The following is a 10,879-nucleotide window of genomic DNA, read 5'->3' as shown; positions in this document are numbered from 1 at the left end:
TTTGTTGCAGTTTGGCCAGGGCCAGGTTTGAACCCATCACCCTTGGTATATGGGGCCAGCACCCTACCCACTGAGCCACAGGTGCCGCCCTTTTTTCAGTTTTTTTAATCTATTCTTTCCGGTTTTACTGTTATATCCTCAAGCTCAGAGATTCTCCTCAGTCATGTCCAATCCACTAATTAGCCCATCAGAGCATTCCTTTTTTCTTGTTATAGTACTTTTGATCTCTAACATCTCTTTTTAATTTTTTCTTAGAATTTCCACCTCTCTGGTCGCATCACCCATTTATTCTTTTTTCCCCATCTGTTCTTGTATGTTGTCCAATTTTTCCACTAAAGCTCTTAGCATGTTAATCATAGTCTTTTTAAATTCCTGGTCTAATTTTTTTTGTTGTTGTTATTGAGGCAGAGTCTCACTATGTTGCCCTCAGTAGAGTGCCGTGGTATCACAGCTCACATCAACCTCAAATTCTTGGACTCAAGCCATTCTCTTGCCTCAGCCTCCTAAGTAGTTGGGACTACAGGTGCCCACCACAAAGCCCAGCTATTTTTTTGTTGCAGCTGTTATTGTTGATTTTAGCTGGCCCAGGCCTGGTTCAAACTCGCCAGCCTCAGTGTATATGGCTGGAGCCCTACCCACTGAGCTACAGGAGTTGCCAAATTTCTGGTCTAATTATCCCAATATTCCTATCATATCTGACTCTGGTTTTGTTTCTTGTTTAGTCTCTTCAAACTGTGTTTTTTTGTCTTTTAGTATACCCTGTATTTTTTGGTTGAAAGGCAGCCATAATATATTGGGTGAAAGGAACTGCAGTAAATAGGCCTTTTATAATGTGCTGGTGAAATGGCAGGGAGGAGAGGCATTGTGTAGTCCTATAACTAAGCCTCAGTCTTCTGATAAATCTGTGCCCTGGGCCACCAACTTCACCAGTGCTCCTCACTTGTTTTTCCCCCTCAGATGGGCCAGGATGGCTGGAAGGGGATGGGGCTGGATATTTCCCTCCCCCCCACATTGGTTAGGCTTTAATAAAACCCAGCAGGTTAAGCTCTGGTAAAATAGTTTCTCCTGAGGGGAGACCCCATTAAGAACAGAATCCTCTGTGTTTTTCTAAATGGTTCTTTTTCCTCTCTCCATGCCAGAAGCATAAGGGGATTTTTATCTGATATTTGATGGGAGGCTCTGACAGAACTCCGAGAGGTAAAACTCACAACAGTGCGGACACCACCTGCCTGTGACCGGTCACCTCTCAGACGGTCCACACAGAGCCTCCAACAATTTATCACTTACAGTACAGCACGTGGCCCCATGGAGGTTGCTGCTCTGGTTAAGTTGAGAATCCCTGTATTACCTAGCTGTCTCTCCAATCTGGGGGTAGGGCAGGGGCAGGTGTTTGCCTTGTGACTTCACTTCTCTCAAGGATCTGAGAAGAGTTGTTGATTTTTTCAATTTATTTAGCTTTTTTTTTTTTCTTGATACATAGTCTCACTTTGTCGCCCTTGGTAGAGTGCCGTGGCCTCATGGCTCACAGCAACCTCAAACTCTTGGGCTCAAGAGATTCTCTTGCCCCAGCCTCCAGAGTAGCTAGGACTACAGGTTCTCGTTACAAGGCCCAGCTAATTATTTATTTATTTACTTAGTTTTTTTGTTTGTTTGTTTTTCTGAGCCAGAGTCTCACTTTGTTTCCTTTGGTAGAGTGTTGTGGCATCACAGCTTACAGCAACTTCAAACTCTTGGGCTTAAGAGATTCTCCTTTTTTTTTTTTTTTTTTGAGACAGAGCCTCGAGCTATCCGCCTGGGTAGAGTGCGGTGGCCTCACAACTCACAGCAACCTCCAACTCCTGAGTTCAAGCGAGTCTCCTGCCTCTGCCTCCCAAGCAGCTGGGATCACAGGCGCCCGCCACAACGCCCGGCTATTTTTTGGTTGCAGCCGTCATTGTTGTTTGGCGGGCCCGGGCTGGATTCGAACCCGCCACCTTAGGTGCATGTGGCTGGCGCCTTAGCCACTTGAGCCACAGGCGCCGAGCCTTAAGAGATTCTCTTGCCTCAACCTCCCAAGTAGCTGGGACTACAGGTGCCGGCCACAACACCTGGCTATATTTTAGAGACGAGGTCTTGCTCTGACTCAGGCTGGTCTTGAACTTGTGAGCTCAGGCAATCCTGTCCCTCCCCGCCTTGGCCTCCCAGAGTGCTAGGATTATATGGGTCAGGCATTGTGCCCAGCCTTAGCTTCCTACTTGTTATAAGGACAGAGTGGTGACTTCTAAGTTCCTGACATGCCTTTCTAGAAATGTGAAGTCCCTCACCATAATTTTTTCGGTACTTAGGGTTCAAAAGGTCTTACTCTACCTAGGTAGAATTGAATTTCAGGTAACAAGCACCACCAATGAGTCAGATGTTTAGGAAGTACTTTCTCACTCATTACCTCATTCAGTCCTCTCCACAGCCCTGAGAGGTGCGTATTTCTATTACTCCATTTTACAAATGAGAAAGCTAATACTCAAACAAATTTAAGTGACATGACAAAATCCCACAAGGAGAAAATGGTAGAACTAAAGATTAAAACCACATCTTCTCCTGACACCAAAGCAAGGAACTTTAGAAAATGAAAAAACATTTTTTATGTATTTATTTATTTTTTGAGACAGAGTCTCACTTTGTCACCCTTGTTTGAATGCCCTGGTGTCATAGCTCACAGCAACCTCAAATTCCTGTGCTCAATAGCCGGCCGTTGTGGCAGGAACCTGCAGTCCCAGCTGCTTGGGAGACTGAGGCAAGAGAATTACTTAAGCCCAAGAGCTGGAGGTTGCTGGGGGCTGTGACGCCACGGCACTCTGCCAAGGATGACAGGGTAAGACTCTGTCTCTAAAAAAAAAAAAAAAACCCTTGGGCTCAAGTGATCCTCTTGCCTCAGCCATCCAGTAGCTGGGACTACAGGCACCCACCACAACGCCTGACTGTATTTTTAGATGTGGGGTCTCACTCTTGCTCAAGCTGGTTTTGAACCTCTGAGCTGAGGCATTTCATCTGCCTCGGCCTTCCAGAGTGTTAAGATTATAGGCATGAGCCACTGTATCCAGCCTTTTCTTATTTTTTAGAGAGGGTCTCACTGTGTGGCCTAGGCTGGCTGGTCTTGAACTCCTGGCCTGAAGTTATCCTCCCAGTAGTTGGGATTATAGGCACGAGCTACCAACCCTGTCCCTTAACTTCTTTAACATCTCAATTTCCTCATCTATAATGACCGGGTAAATTATTAACGATTAAATGAGTGGCTGGGGCATGGTGGCACATGCCTGTAGTCCCTAGGAAATGAAAAATCTTAAGTGATTTTTCCGCTTCTCCTCTCCTGTCTTTGGGACCTTTGCTTATTTTGGGGTTAGTGGAGACACTGGGGGTGCTGAGGTCCATCCACTGAATCAATACTATAGCAGAGGCTTGAGCAGCTATATGACACATGCTATTCAGATTTATTCTAACTTCCCAAAATATACGAACAGAATTAGCAGACAACTTGCACAGTCCAGTTTTAATAAGTTCTCCCTGGCTGGGAGCAGTGATTCATACCCATAATCCTGAGCACTCTATCTATCAAGGTAGATAGCTTGAGCTGAGGAGTTCAAGACCCATTTGAGCAAGAGCGAGACCCTGTCTCTACTAAAAATAGAAAAACTAGCCGGGTGTTGTATCGGGCACTTGTAGTCCCAGCTACTTGGGAGACTGAGGCAAGAGGATCGCTTGAGCCCTAGAGTTTGGGGTTGCTGTGAGCTACAATGCCACGGCACTCTACCCAGGGTGATAGAGTAAGACTCTGTCTCAAAAAAAAAAGGGTGGTGCCTATGGCTCAAAGGAGTAGGGTACTGGCCCCATATACCAGAGGTGGTGGGTTCAAACCCAGCCCTGGCCAAAAAAAAAAAAAAAGAAGAAGTTCTTCCATTTCATTTTTGAGTGTATACAGCAGAGTTTCTTAACCCCAATGTCTATGTGTCCTTTAAGGGGCTTGACGGACTTTAAGAGGTTTATGAACCTTTTAGAACTATTACATTTTATGAGTGTAAAAAAATATGAGATTTTTTGAGGAGAGGGTTTATCTTTTTTAGTGAAGTCTCAAAGACGTCTCTGAGGCAAAGGTTAAAAACAAATAGTGTCGGCTTTATCTGAAAAGAATTTGTCCATTTTATCTCCCTAGATAAAATAACTTTTAATTAAAAAAAAGTTTTAATTAAAGAAAAAAGGATTTGTTTTACATTTTTTAACCCCAGCCTTGGGAAAAAAAAAAACCCAGATACAAGTAAGGAATGCAGCAGTTCATATCAGGAAATAATAATAACACTAATACTTCGGTAATTACTTTTTTCCTCTGTGCTGATTGAGACATAGATCTGGCTTTAGTGAAACCAAAAAAAAGAAACCCCAGTGATTTGTGCTGAGACTAAGAGGATGCATCTGTTTCCTGAATCAACCAGATCAAATGAACAGTGCATCACAGGCCGCCAGTGCTGACTGAGACTTTATTTTCTTTCAGAGAAAGATGAAGCAGTTACATTCAAAGGGGTTGAGAAAAAGAGTAAACCTAGGCAAGAGGAGAAATACAACCTTTAATTTGGGATAATGCCAATAGATTTCTTTTTCCTTTCCTTTTCTTTTCCTTTTTTTAGAGAGAATCTCACAAGGTCGCCCTTGGTAGAGTACTGTGGCGTTGCAGCTCACAGCAACCTCTAACTCTTGGCCTTATGCAATTCTCTTGCCTCAGCCTCCCAAGTAGCTGGGACTACAGGTGCCCACCACAATGCCTGGCTATTTTTTTGTTGTAGTTGTTGTTGTTAAGCTGGCCTGGGCTGGCCTCGAACCCACCAGCCTTGGTACGTGTGGCTGGCGTGGTAACCACTGTACTATGGGCGCCAAGCCGCTGATAGATTTCTTGATATGATATCTGCTTCAGACAAAAGATTGCTCCAAACAGATATTATTTCTAAAGTACCTGCAAGCTAACTCTTCTCTCAGAAATCTTACAGTGGAGGCTTTGGCTCAGGCTGCCTGATTTATTTCTGCAAGCACCACCCTGTCTCTTGCCACCTACTCCTGCATCTTACTCAATCTTCCACACACCACCACAATCCCATCATGCTTAATTCTTGCCAAGTTCTCAGCTGCTTCTGCACATTTGCATTTGCTGATCCCTTTGCTTAAAATACGCTTATCTTGGCTCGGTGTCTGTAGCTCAAGCAGCAAAGGCGCCAGCCACATACACCAGAACTGGCAGGTTTGAATCATGCCCAGGCCTGCCAAACAACAATGACAACTACAACCAAAAAATAGCCGGGGGTTGTGGCTGGCACTTGTAGTACCAGCTACTTGGGAGGCTGAGGCAAGAGAATCGCTTAAACCCACGAGTTGGAGGTTGCTGTGAGCTGTGACATCACAGCACTCTACCCAGGGCGACAGCTTGAGGCTCTGTCTCAAAAAAAAAAAAAAGAAAGAAAGAAAGAAAGAAAAAGAAATATGCTTATCTATCCTCTGGCTATCTCCTCCTCGTCCCTGAGGACATCTCTTGGGAGGCTTCTCTAACCTTTACGAATTAAGTGGTTGCCCTTGATATCTCCAAAGCATCCTGGAGACCCTTATCCTGGCACCTACTAGAACCATTCCACTCTAAGCGCCTGGATGATAGGAACCGTGTGCTTCATCTGAGATCTTTAAGCATGCCTGACACACAAGAGGCTTTTACTGAATGTGTGTGAAATAAATGAGTGGCTAATTTCCCACCAGTGCCTAAATAATACAAGTAATAGACACTTGTGCAGATACTGTGCTCTTAAAACAACAGAACTATCAGGGCAGCGCCCATAGCTCAGTGGGTAGGGTGCCGCCCACATACACCAAGGGTGGCAGGTTTGAACCTGGCCTGGGCCAGCTAAAGGAACAATGCCAACTGCAACAAAAAAATAGCTGGGTGTTGTGGCCAGCACCTGTAATCCCAGTTACTTGGAAGGCTGAGACAAGAGAATCACATAAGCCCAAGAGTTTGAGGTTGCTGTGAGCTGTGACACCACAGCTCTCTACTGAGGGTGACGTAGTGAGACTGTCTCAAAACAAACAAACAAACAAAGGAAACAACCCAGAACTATTCCCTGTCCTTTTTTTCTTGGAACCTAAAGATTTTAGAACTACTGACCTCTCAGTATGGAAATACTCAGAAACACTGACCTTTCAGAAAGTTCTCACTCATATCAAAGGACTTTTAAGAAAAAAAGAAAAGCATATTTAGTCTGATTTATTATGAGAGAACAGATTATATATTAAAATGAAAGAAAAATTATGGATTTTAGTTTCAAAAAAATCTCTGTTTCCTTATTGTGAGGACATTACTGTGATGTTTAGAATAAATGGCCATCATTGATCATTTTGCTTTCTTTTTTTTTATTTCATGTTAATTTGAGGTTACAAAGAATTAGGTTACAACGTTTACATTTGTAAGGTAGAGTCCCTGCTGTAATTGCATCCTCCCCCCCACCCCCCCCACCCCCGTACTGCTGGCCATTTGTTGAAAATTTTCTGCACGTGACGTATGATTTTCTTTATCTGGTTTTCCAAGGGCTACCTCAGTCCCACTATTCATAGAGATGTTCAACTTTAAGTTTGAGAAATGTAGTTACAAAACAGAGAGGTCGTATAGAACTTGTAATTTCCTTTGTCTAAGAAGCATCTTATGTGGATAGAGAAAAGGAAAATGGACCAGAGATAAGCACTTTCAGTAATTGCATCCGACCAGGAAGATCGAGCCAGGTCGAAGGCTTGCTTAATGTGCTTAAGGCAAATGAAATTAATAAAACCACATGCAAAAAGAATATTTTGATCTCAGAAGTTAAATTTGTGGCTTGGCGCCCATAGCAGTGTGGTTACAGCATCAGCCACATACACTGAGGCTGGCGGGTTTGAACCCAGACCTGGCCAGCTAAACAACAATGACAACTGCAACAAAAAGAGCCGGGCATTGTGGTGGGCACCTGTCGTCCCAGCTACTTGGGCGGCTGAGGCAAGAGAATCACATAAGCCCAAGAGTTTGAGGTTACTGTGAGCTGTGATGTCACGGCACTCTCCCAAGGGCGACATAGTGAAACTCTGTCTCAAAAAAAAAAAAAAAAAAAAGGAAGTGAAATTTGAAATAAGTTGAAACATGTGGCTGGTGCCGTAACCACTATGCTACAGGCACAAAGCCCAAATTCTTTTTAAAAAATTTTTTTTTTGTTGTTGTTGTTTAAATTAAGACAAGTTCTTGCTCTTGCTCAGGCTGATCTCCAGCTCCTGACCTCAAGTAATCCTTAAAATAATAGGATTACAGGTATAAGCCACCATGCCTGGCTTTAAATTGAATTTTTAAATGATAAATAATAATTGTATATATACATATAAATATACTTATAGTGTGTAATGTGATATTTTGATATATGTTTACAATGTAGAATGATACAAATCTATCACCTCACATACATATATATATATACATAATTTTTTTTTTTTGGTGGTGAAATCTATTCTTCTATAAATCCAAATTCTTAAAGAATAGAACAGCTGCTCTCTTTCCTGGAAGCAGGACACTGCACAGAATGACCAGCTGATGTTAGAATTCTATGATTCCTTTTTCATGTCAGAATAGCGTAAGATCATAAGTTTTTAGATTTCAAAGGGACTTTGAAAACCCTTTGGGAATTCAAGCTCTCACTCCACCCTTCCTGATTGATTCATATTCTCTCTGTCATTACATCCCTGGAGAGCACTGGGGGGATCCAACCCCAAATAGGCTTCCGAGGAAGGGTTTGGTTCCCTAAATATTTGCTCGAAGGGTCATATGGCCTGAATACCTTCATTTGAGGAAGAAGCTATCTAAATATATGCTTCCCACAGATGTGCCCGGTGCCTCATGCTTTATAAAATGTATTCTCATCACATTACCTAACTCAATAAAGGATGATTCAGTGGCTCTCCAAGGTCACCCAGCTTGTCACTGGTGGAACTTGGGCCAGAACTCTCTCTCTCACTGTGACATTTCCTTACTGAAAGTTATTCTGAGACGCTGCTGACATGATTTTGAGCACAACTGTTCAGCTTTATCTGGGGACAATATGAAAGTAAAGATTCTGATATTTTACAATGAAATTAACAAATCCCTTCAGGAGGTGGGCATGTTGCATACAGACCTGAAAAAAGGAAATGTTAAAGAGTTAGTTCAAAGCTGAGGAGAAGAAAAAAAAAAAGCTGAGGAGAAACTGGTGACATCAAAGCCAGTGGTGTTTGGCTCATTTCAAAGCATGTCTCAGGCTGATAGGGGAGGAGGTGTGGCAAAGGCAGTGCTTTTCCTTTTTTTTTTTTTTAAGAGACAGAGTCTCACTTTATTGCCCTCTGTAGAGTCCTATTGCATCACAGCTCACAGCAACCCCCAACTTCTGGGCTTAGGCGATTCTTTTGCCTCAACCTCCTGAGTAGCTGGGACTACAGGTGCCCACCACAACGCCCGGCTAAGGCAGTCCTTTTCAAACTTCAGCGTGGATAGAGGCATCACAGGAGAACAGTAAATGCAGATTCTGACTCTCCAGGTCAGAATCTACAAATCACCAGGCTCAGGTGGATTTACCTAACAAACTCCTGGGATTTACCAACGCTGTTGGCCCATGGGTCACACTGTGAGCAAGTTGTGTGCAAAGAACATCAGTCTAGGAAGCAGAAGATGTAGATCCAAGTTTCACCTGTGCATTTGGTGAAATGCACCTTGCATTCACCTTGCATTGGGGCAAGTTTCACTCTGATTCTGTTTCCTTATCTGTAAATCAGGGTTATAATCAGATCTCTGTATGCACCAAGAGCCTTGAGAATATTGTCCACCATCCCTTTTCTAGGACTCAATCCTAAGTGTATGTATATTTGTATATGTATAAGAACATTTTTCTTTTTTTTGAGACAGAGTCTCATTATGTTGCCCTCAGTAGAGTGCCATGGCGTCACAGCTCGTAGTAACCTTGAACTCTTAAGCTTAAGTGATTCTCTTGCTTCAGCCTCCCAAGTAGCTGGGACTACAGGTGCCCACTACAATGCCTGGCCACTTTTTGGTTGTAGCTACCATTGTTATTTGGCAGGTCCGGGCTGGATTCAAACCTGCCAGCTCTGGTGTATGTGGCTGGTACCTCAGTCACTTGAGCTACAGGCGCCGAGCCTATTGTAATACTTTTTGTAGTAGTGAAACCTAAATAGCCAAAATCAGGGAAACATTCTAGTAAGCCAGGATATATCCACTGAATTGCCTATTAAGCAGTCGCTTGAAATCACGTCCAGGGAAAGACATATGTGTACAAAATGTATGGAAGTGACAATGTAAAATTTTTTTTTTTTTGAGACAGAGCCTCAAGCTGTTGCCCTGGGTAGAGTGCTATGGCATCACAGCTCACAGCAACCTCCAACTCCTGGGCTCAAGCGAGTCTCCTGCTTCTGCCTCCCAAGTAGAGGCTGGCGCCTTAGCCACTTGAGCCATAGGCGCCAAGCCACAATGTAAAAATTTTAAGACAAAACATAAAATTGTATATAGAGAATAACCTCCAACCAAAGTACAGTAGAACCTTCATAGTTAACCACCTCCCTACACCGATCACCTCAAGTTGACCTAATTTTCCTAGACTGTGCATGCACCACCTGCACTTATCAGCACAGCAGGCCTAGTTCCTTATGTTGACCAGTTTGTTCCTGTCCCTTGGGTGGTCAACTTAAAGAGGCTCTACTATATATAAAATGCCTGCCCTGGCTAACTCTCAGGAACACTGAGAATAAAATGAGACAACAATTGATGACCCATTACAGTTATAAGTATGAGGCATTCTTATGCCTCATGTGAGATATCATGTCGTAACTTAGAGGTGTTATTATAATTATTTTCTAATGGTATTGAGAAAATCCAGGTCAGGTTTGTCTCCTGCTTTGGCAGCCTGCCCTAATTCTGCAACACAACATTTCCTAGAGGGGCTGAATTCTTAGCAGGAAGAATTCATTCTGACTTTGCTTGAACACAGGAATCCAAGAAGCAAAGAACGTGCATCTCCTCTATCTGCTGTTACCCTTGGGAAAGAGGAAGAGGAGACAAAACAAAAACAAACACCAGGTACCCTCTCCAATAATGGAGAGTTAATTGATGAGCACACACAGGCACAAAAAGATGTAAAGATCATTGGGAAATATTTATTTATTTTTCTTTTTCTTAGAGACAGAGTCTCACTTTGTCGCCCTGGGTAGCCATGGTCACAGCTCACAGCAACTTCCAACTCCTGGGCCTAGGCAATTCTCTTGCCTCAGCCTCCTGAGAGATGGGACTACAGGAGCCCACCACAACACCCAGCTATTTTTTTGTTGTAGTTTGGCCGGGACCAGGTTTGAACCTGCCACCCTTTATATATGGGGCCGGCGCCCTACTCACTGAGCCAGAGGCTGCTCCCGATCATTGGAAAATATTTTAGGAATTTTCTGGAGGCTGGATGTGGTGGCTCATGCCTGTAATCCTGGCACTCTGGGAGGCTGAGGCAGGTAGATTGCTTGAGCTCAGGAGTTCGAGAACAGCTTGAGCAAGAGTGAGACCCTGTCTCTACTAAAAACAGAAAAACCAGCCAGGTATTGTGGCAGGTGCCTGTAGTCCCAGCTACTCAGGAGGCCAAGGCAAGAGGATCATTTGAGCCCAAGAGTTTGAGGTTGCTGTGACCTATGATGTCATGGCACTTTACCCAGGAAGACACAGTGAGACTCTGTTTTTATTTTTATTTATTTATTTATTTATTTTTGAGACGGAGCCTCAAGCTATCCCCCTGGGTAGAGTGCCATGGCATCACGCTCACAGCAACCTCCAACTCCT

Source organism: Otolemur garnettii, unplaced genomic scaffold (assembly GCF_000181295.1).
Source record: "Otolemur garnettii isolate 467f Iridium unplaced genomic scaffold, OtoGar3 scaffold00001, whole genome shotgun sequence".
Taxonomy (NCBI): Eukaryota; Metazoa; Chordata; class Mammalia; order Primates; family Galagidae; genus Otolemur; species Otolemur garnettii.
The sequence above is the reverse complement of the archived record's forward strand: the minus strand, read 5'-3'. Positions refer to the sequence as shown.